The sequence below is a fragment of the Notolepis coatsorum genome (genome assembly GCF_963971535.1).
Source record: "Notolepis coatsorum genome assembly, chromosome: 12".
In the NCBI taxonomy this organism is placed as follows: Eukaryota; Metazoa; Chordata; class Actinopteri; order Aulopiformes; family Paralepididae; genus Notolepis; species Notolepis coatsorum.
Genome location: NC_140176.1, coordinates 58,719,900 through 58,726,445, shown reverse-complemented (window position 1 = coordinate 58,726,445; position 6,546 = coordinate 58,719,900). Strand labels below are relative to the sequence as shown.

The following is a 6,546-nucleotide window of genomic DNA, read 5'->3' as shown; positions in this document are numbered from 1 at the left end:
TGGACCGAGGCTCCGAGTCTGCAGCTCGACCCTACTCGCGAGATCTGGCGGTCAAAGCATGGCGGGCAATAACCCTTTACAGCGTGGATGTGTTAATAATGATTTGAAGATGTTTACACTTTTTTTTACAACCCTACTGTTCTCCCAAGAATTAAATAAAGGTTTGATGATGATGACATGTCCTAGAAGAGAGATATAGATAGAGTGGGTGTGTTTGTGTTTGTACATGGAAGTTATACTCACATCAGCTTAAGGGAGATGCCATCCATGTCAATTCAGCATAGGATGATTCAGATGGCCTTGTGGTCAGCAGGGTCCCCCTCTGGCTGCTGGCCTCTGGTAGAGGTGTAGATCACCAGTGTCATCCCTCTGAGAACACAATTAGACTTTAGACAGTGGCTTGCGAGCACGATGAGCCTCATTTCTTTATTTTGTGATTGCTCTATCTATCTGATCTTATTACAAAATACTTGCCTCCTAGATCACTAAATGCGGGGCTCCTATCCTATTGAACATATTTTACTTTGTGTGTTTATTTTAACAATAATTTGTGATGCCATCACACAAACTGGCATTTAAAGGGTAAAATTTCAAAAAGTCCTGCACCAGAATGCAGGAAATTAAGTTTTTGTAACAAAATAATTGTGTGTGTGTGTGTGTGTGTGCGTGTGTGTGTGTGTGTGTGTGAGAGAGAGAGAGAGAGAGAGAATTATGGACAATTGCTTGCTGTGTGAGAGAGAGAGAGAGAGAGAGAGAGAGAGAGAGAGAGAGAGAGAGAGATAGAGATTAAGTACATTTGCTGAAATACAGTTGTTCTTAATTTTCTCACTTGCTATGTGAGAATGTTAGTTATTATGTTCTCAATGCCCTTGCATTGTATGAGTTGTGTGGACGCGTTTGCTAGTTCTAGTGCTATCCCTTTGTACATTGTGGCTGTGTCTGACAAAAGTTAACAATAAATAATGGTATTAGGAATACATTTGCCTCCTGCGTGAACTGTGCATAGCTGAATAGACTGTATTTTAACACCGGTCATATGGTGGTACTTGGAGAGCCAGCTACATTCTCAGGTGGTACTTGGTGTAAAAAGTTTGAGAACCACTGATCTATCATGTATAAAATTCAACTCACAATTCTACATGGGCTTCAGGTGGTGGTCTGCGTCTTCAGGTGGTGACATACTTCCCGCAACTGGCGAAGAATCTCTGAAATATTGGATTGTTTGACAGTGACACACAACAGAATATTATTTTATGCCTGAATTTCCCCAAAATGGCTAATTGGACAGCACTTCTCCACCATCAGTGGCTATACGTGTCAGATAGGTGCAGATAGGAGAATCTGTCTGAATGACAAAGAAATCGCTTAACTCTCCCTCCCTCGGCCGCTATTGGCGCGACGGTGTAGCGGTCATTCCTATATGGCTATGACTATGAGCCCAGATGCAACGAGTAATTGTCTACTCAAAATCAACTAAGTGTCATGATTACGTCATTACAACCTGGGACTTGGATGGGAGAGCAGGAAAGATCCAATGTCTTCAGTCAAAAATCCGCCAATCAATGCAAAGGTAAACATACGTCTTTAGAGACGTTTTATATAAGAATAAACACCAGTGAACTTGTGTATAAAATTCAACTCACGCTACAGGCAGTCTCTGCCTGCGTGCAACTGCTGGTCTCTGGTGGTAATTCAGGAATGGCTTCAAGTTCCTCTGGCGAAGAATCTCTGAAATATTGAATACGACAATAAAAATGTTATGCCAGTGAGAGAGGGAGACGGAGATAGAGGGAGAGACAGACATAGCACTGCTGTGTCATCAAATGACAAAGGCTTTGGCAATGTAGGTGTTGTGTGAAGTGGAGGGGGTCGAGGTGAGAGAGACAGAAAGACAGAGATGAAAACACAGATAAAGGTGTGAAGTTTGAAGTGGGGTGAGAGAGACAGACAATATTGAATTGAAAGATAATACTTACTGAGCTGAATCAATGGCAGTGTGGTAATAGGGGCTGGAGTTATACATTGGCATTCCTAGAGAAAGAGCAACATAATTAACAAAATAAGGAAAAAATAAGCACCATCAAAGTAGTTATCAATGAGCACCATATAACCTACAGTAGCAAGTGTACCTAGCTCCATATACCTAGCGCATGTCTGGTGGTAAAAACAAAACATGATTTGAGAATGTGTTAGTTAACTCACCTTGATAGCGGCGATGATTGCCAGCGAATTCTAAAAAGAAGACGATCAAAATATTCAAAAAACCTTGTATGCAATTTATCAAGACTGTGTATATTATATATATATATATATGTTTAGAGTAGCAGGAGCTAGAAGTTCAAATATGTCAGTCTTTCAAAGCCCCATTTTTTATATATAACAAGAGGCAGAATGAACATCACTGCCGCCCTGCTGGATTAAATTCTGAATTGCAGGTAGGCCTGAATAAGTATTTACTGTGCAAAATAACCAAAACCAGATAAATAATATCTGTTTTTTTATGAAGCACAGATCATGTTAATTAAGTATTCTGAGTCTGAGCAGACAGAAAACCATCTTACCCTCAGCAAGGGATTATTTTGTGCTGAAGACCCACAATGCAACACAACAACTGCAAGCTAAAATGCCTCACATACAAAACGAAATAAAATAGAGCCATGGCTGTGTTCCAAGTTTAACACAATTGAACTATAATAAAGTATTTGTTAACACTAGTTACAACAATGCTTATGTAACTATTAAAAACGTACATTTTAATCACGAAACAAAATGGCAGAATAACGTTAGCTAGCATGCTAGCTAGCTAACGTTAGTAGCTATAATAATATGCATCACTATTTGCTCAAACAAGCTCCAAACTATTTGCCACGGCACAGAGATAACATTTAGTCAAACGATAACAGCCCGGTGATGGTATCTGAACGGAATCATACTATTCCCATAAGAACTCACTTACCAGTTAAGTACCATCTAGCATGTTAGCTAATAATGCTAACAAGCTTCGTTCTAGCCTACTAGTTGCCACCACGGTAATAATTCACAAAGTAGCATGTAGTCAAACGATGACAGCAAGATTATGGTATGTGAATGGCATAATACATAATATTGTCAATGACTTACCAAGGAGTTTGGCTCAGACTATTTGTCAAGCAGTCAGTGAAGACACCATCCATCGCGCCAAAGTGTTTGAATACCTCAAGTCCCGTGAGATCTTCTAGGTCTCGCGAGTTGCTTAGGACTATACCCTCTCGAAGGGGAGGGGAGGGGGAGGAGGGGAGGGGGAATCTACTAAATTGATTCAACAACAGTTTTTCAAATGTTGAAATGGTATCTGTAATTAAATATTGAATCAACATAGCTTTTTCAACCTCAACCAAAAATAACCAATCTGACTGTACATTGGAGGTGGTTGGGTGGGTGGGGGGGTTGGGTAGGAGGGGTGGGTGGGGGACACTGTACAACTGTACATAAATATTACAGTGACAGTCCAGTTGAGTTAATGGATGGAGGGGGGGGGGGGGGGGGGGGGCGTTGACTTGCAACGGATGGACTATAGTGCAGCAATGCAAGTTCAATTCACAGTTATTACTACAGACCGGTGGCACTCACCTCTGTGGTCATGAAATGTTTCGAGAGGCTGGTCAAGGACCACATTTGTGCCTCCCTCCCCAGTGATATGGACCCTATGCAATTTGCATACAGGACAAACAGGTCCACTGACGACGCGGTCTCCCAGGTACTGCACAGCACCCTCTCTCACCTTGACCGTCAGAAGGGGGGCTATGTGAGACTGTTGTTCATACAGCTCAGCGTTCAACACCATAGTCCCCATCACCAGACTGGTGGACAAGCTGATCGAGCTGGGTCTGAGCTCCGCCCTGAGCGCCTGGGTACTGGACTTTCTGAGTGAAAGACCCCAGGCGGTCAGGGTGGGGAGTCAGACCTCCAACACCATCACCCAATTCAATTTCATCAATTTGATCTCTGTGCGTCAGAGTTAATTTTTTTACAGAGCGCTAGCTGCTCCCTACTTCCAGTCCTTGTGCTAAACTATATAGGCTATAGTTGCTTGCTTCCAGCCCTTGTGCTAAGCTATAGCTAGCTGCTCCCTACTGCTTCCAGCCCTTGTGCTAAGCTATATAGCTAGCTGCTCCCTACTGCTTCCAGCCCTTGTGCTAAGCTATAGGCTAGCTGGTCCCTATACTGCTTCCAGCCCTTGTGCTAAGCTATAGCTAGCTGCTCCCTACTGCTTCCAGCCCTTGTGCTAAGCTATAGACTAGCTGGTCCCTATACTGCTTCCAGCCCTTGTGCTAAGCTATAGCTAGCTGGTCCCTATACTGCTTCCAGCCCTTGTGCTAAGCTATAGCTAGCTGCTCCCTACTGCTTCCAGCCCTTGTGCTAAGCTATATGCTAGCTGGTCCCTATACTGCTTCCAGCCCTTGTGCTAAGCTATAGCTAGCTGCTCCCTACTGCTTCCAGCCCTTGTGCTAAGCAGGCTAGCTGGTCCCTATACTGCTTCCAGCCCTTGTGCTAAGCTATAGCTAGCTGGTCCCTATACTGCTTCCAGCCCTTGTGCTAAGCTATAGCTAGCTGCTCCCTACTGCTTCCAGCCCTTGTGCTAAGCTATAGGCTAGCTGGTCCCTATACTGCTTCCAGCCCTTGTGCTAAGCTATAGCTAGCTGCTCCCTACTGCTTCCAGCCCTTATGCTAAGCTATAGGCTAGCTGGTCCCTATACTGCTTCCAGCCCTTGTGCTAAGCTATAGCTAGCTGCTCCCTACTGCTTCCAGCCCTTGTGCTAAGCAGGCTAGCTGGTCCCTATACTGCTTCCAGCCCTTGTGCTAAGCTATAGCTAGCTGGTCCCTATACTGCTTCCAGCCCTTGTGCTAAGCTATAGCTAGCTGCTCCCTACTGCTTCCAGCCCTTATGCTAAGCTATAGGCTAGCTGGTCCCTATACTGCTTCCAGCCCTTGTGCTAAGCTATAGCTAGCTGCTCCCTACTGCTTCCAGCCCTTGTGCTAAGCTATAGGCTAGCTGGTCCCTATACTGCTTCCAGCCCTTGTGCTAAGCTATAGCTAGCTGGTCCCTATACTGCTTCCAGCCCTTGTGCTAAGCTATAGCTAGCTGCTCCCTACTGCTTCCAGCCCTTATGCTAAGCTATATGCTAGCTGGTCCCTATACTGCTTCCAGCCCTTGTGCTAAGCTATAGCTAGCTGCTCCCTACTGCTTCCAGCCCTTGTGCTAAGCAGGCTAGCTGGTCCCTATACTGCTTCCAGCCCTTGTGCTAAGCTATATAGCTAGCTGCTCCCTACTGCTTCCAGCCCTTGTGCTAAGCTATATATCTAGCTGCTCCCTGACACATGCCTCCTCTATTTGAACGACCACATCAAACAAGAGGTGGACGCGGGCAAATACTGCGGCATGGTCATGCTGGACCTACAAAAGGCCTTCGATACTGTCAATCACTCCATTCTGATTGACAAGCTAAAAGCAATTGATTTTGATAGCTTATCAGTGAGCTGGATGCAATCCTACCTGGAGGGGAGAGAACAGATGGTAGAGGTAAACGGTATACTCTATCCCCCCCCCCTCACAGTGAGCTGTGGTGTTCCACAAGGAAGCATACTAGGACCGCTACTCTTCCTAATTTATGCAAATGACATGTCGTCAGCCTGTGACTGCAACTTGTTCCTGTTTGCGGACGACTCAGCCATGCTGGTCTCTGACAAGAACAAGTTGCAGGTTGAAAAAACCCTCAGCTCGGAACTATATAGGCAAAATCTGCATATGGCTCGCTGATAACAAACTATCATTACACATGGGAAAAACAGAGTCCATTCTCTTCGGTTCAAATAACAAACTCAGCAAGACCGACGGCTTCTCAGTTGCAGTGCATGGGTGACAATATTGTCACAAGGAAAGACGAAATTACCTAGCTGGGTTCCATCCTAGAGGCAAATCTTTCCTGTGACAAAATGGCATCCAATGTAATAAAAAAAGTCAACCAACGAACTAGATTCTTGTACCGGATCTCCTCTCAAGAAACAAGAATACCCTGAAGACTCTGGCAGGAGCCCTCATTCAATATACTACGACTATGCGTGCACCTCATGGTACCAAAGCACCTCATAGGCGCTTAAATCTAAATTACAAACATCACAAAACAAACTGGTCAGACTACTACTTGACCTTACCCCCAGAACCCACCTCACCCCTGCCCACTTTGACAACCTAGGATGGCTTAGAGTAGACGACAGAGTACAGAAACTTGCAATGGGCCTGGTCTACAAGATACACTATACGACTAAGGTACCCATGTACATGTCAAAATACTTCCCAAAGGTCAGTGAATACCACAACCACTAGAGGAAGCTCAACAAATCATGTTAAACCCAGATTCGGCTCAAACAATGAACTAAACACGTTTCGCAATTATGCCACATCAATGTGGAACGCCCTACCCAAAGCTGTAAAGGAATGTGAATCACTACCCACTTTCAAAAACACCCTCAAAGAACACCTATACGGGATACTGCAATTCGAAACAT

General features: G+C 44.5%; 1 long non-coding RNA gene across 1 annotated transcript; it reads right to left on the bottom strand.

Annotated features, from left to right (window-relative positions):
- Positions 1–240: 240 nt before the first annotated feature.
- On the bottom strand, positions 241–3,226 carry LOC311238217. The gene is made up of 6 exons (XR_014620331.1): positions 3,121–3,226; positions 2,203–2,232; positions 1,977–2,031; positions 1,644–1,728; positions 1,132–1,205; positions 241–369 (listed from the first exon to the last, which is right to left on the bottom strand). It is a non-coding gene; the product is annotated as an uncharacterized lncRNA (long non-coding RNA).
- Between the last annotated feature and the right edge of the window lie 3,320 nt (positions 3,227–6,546).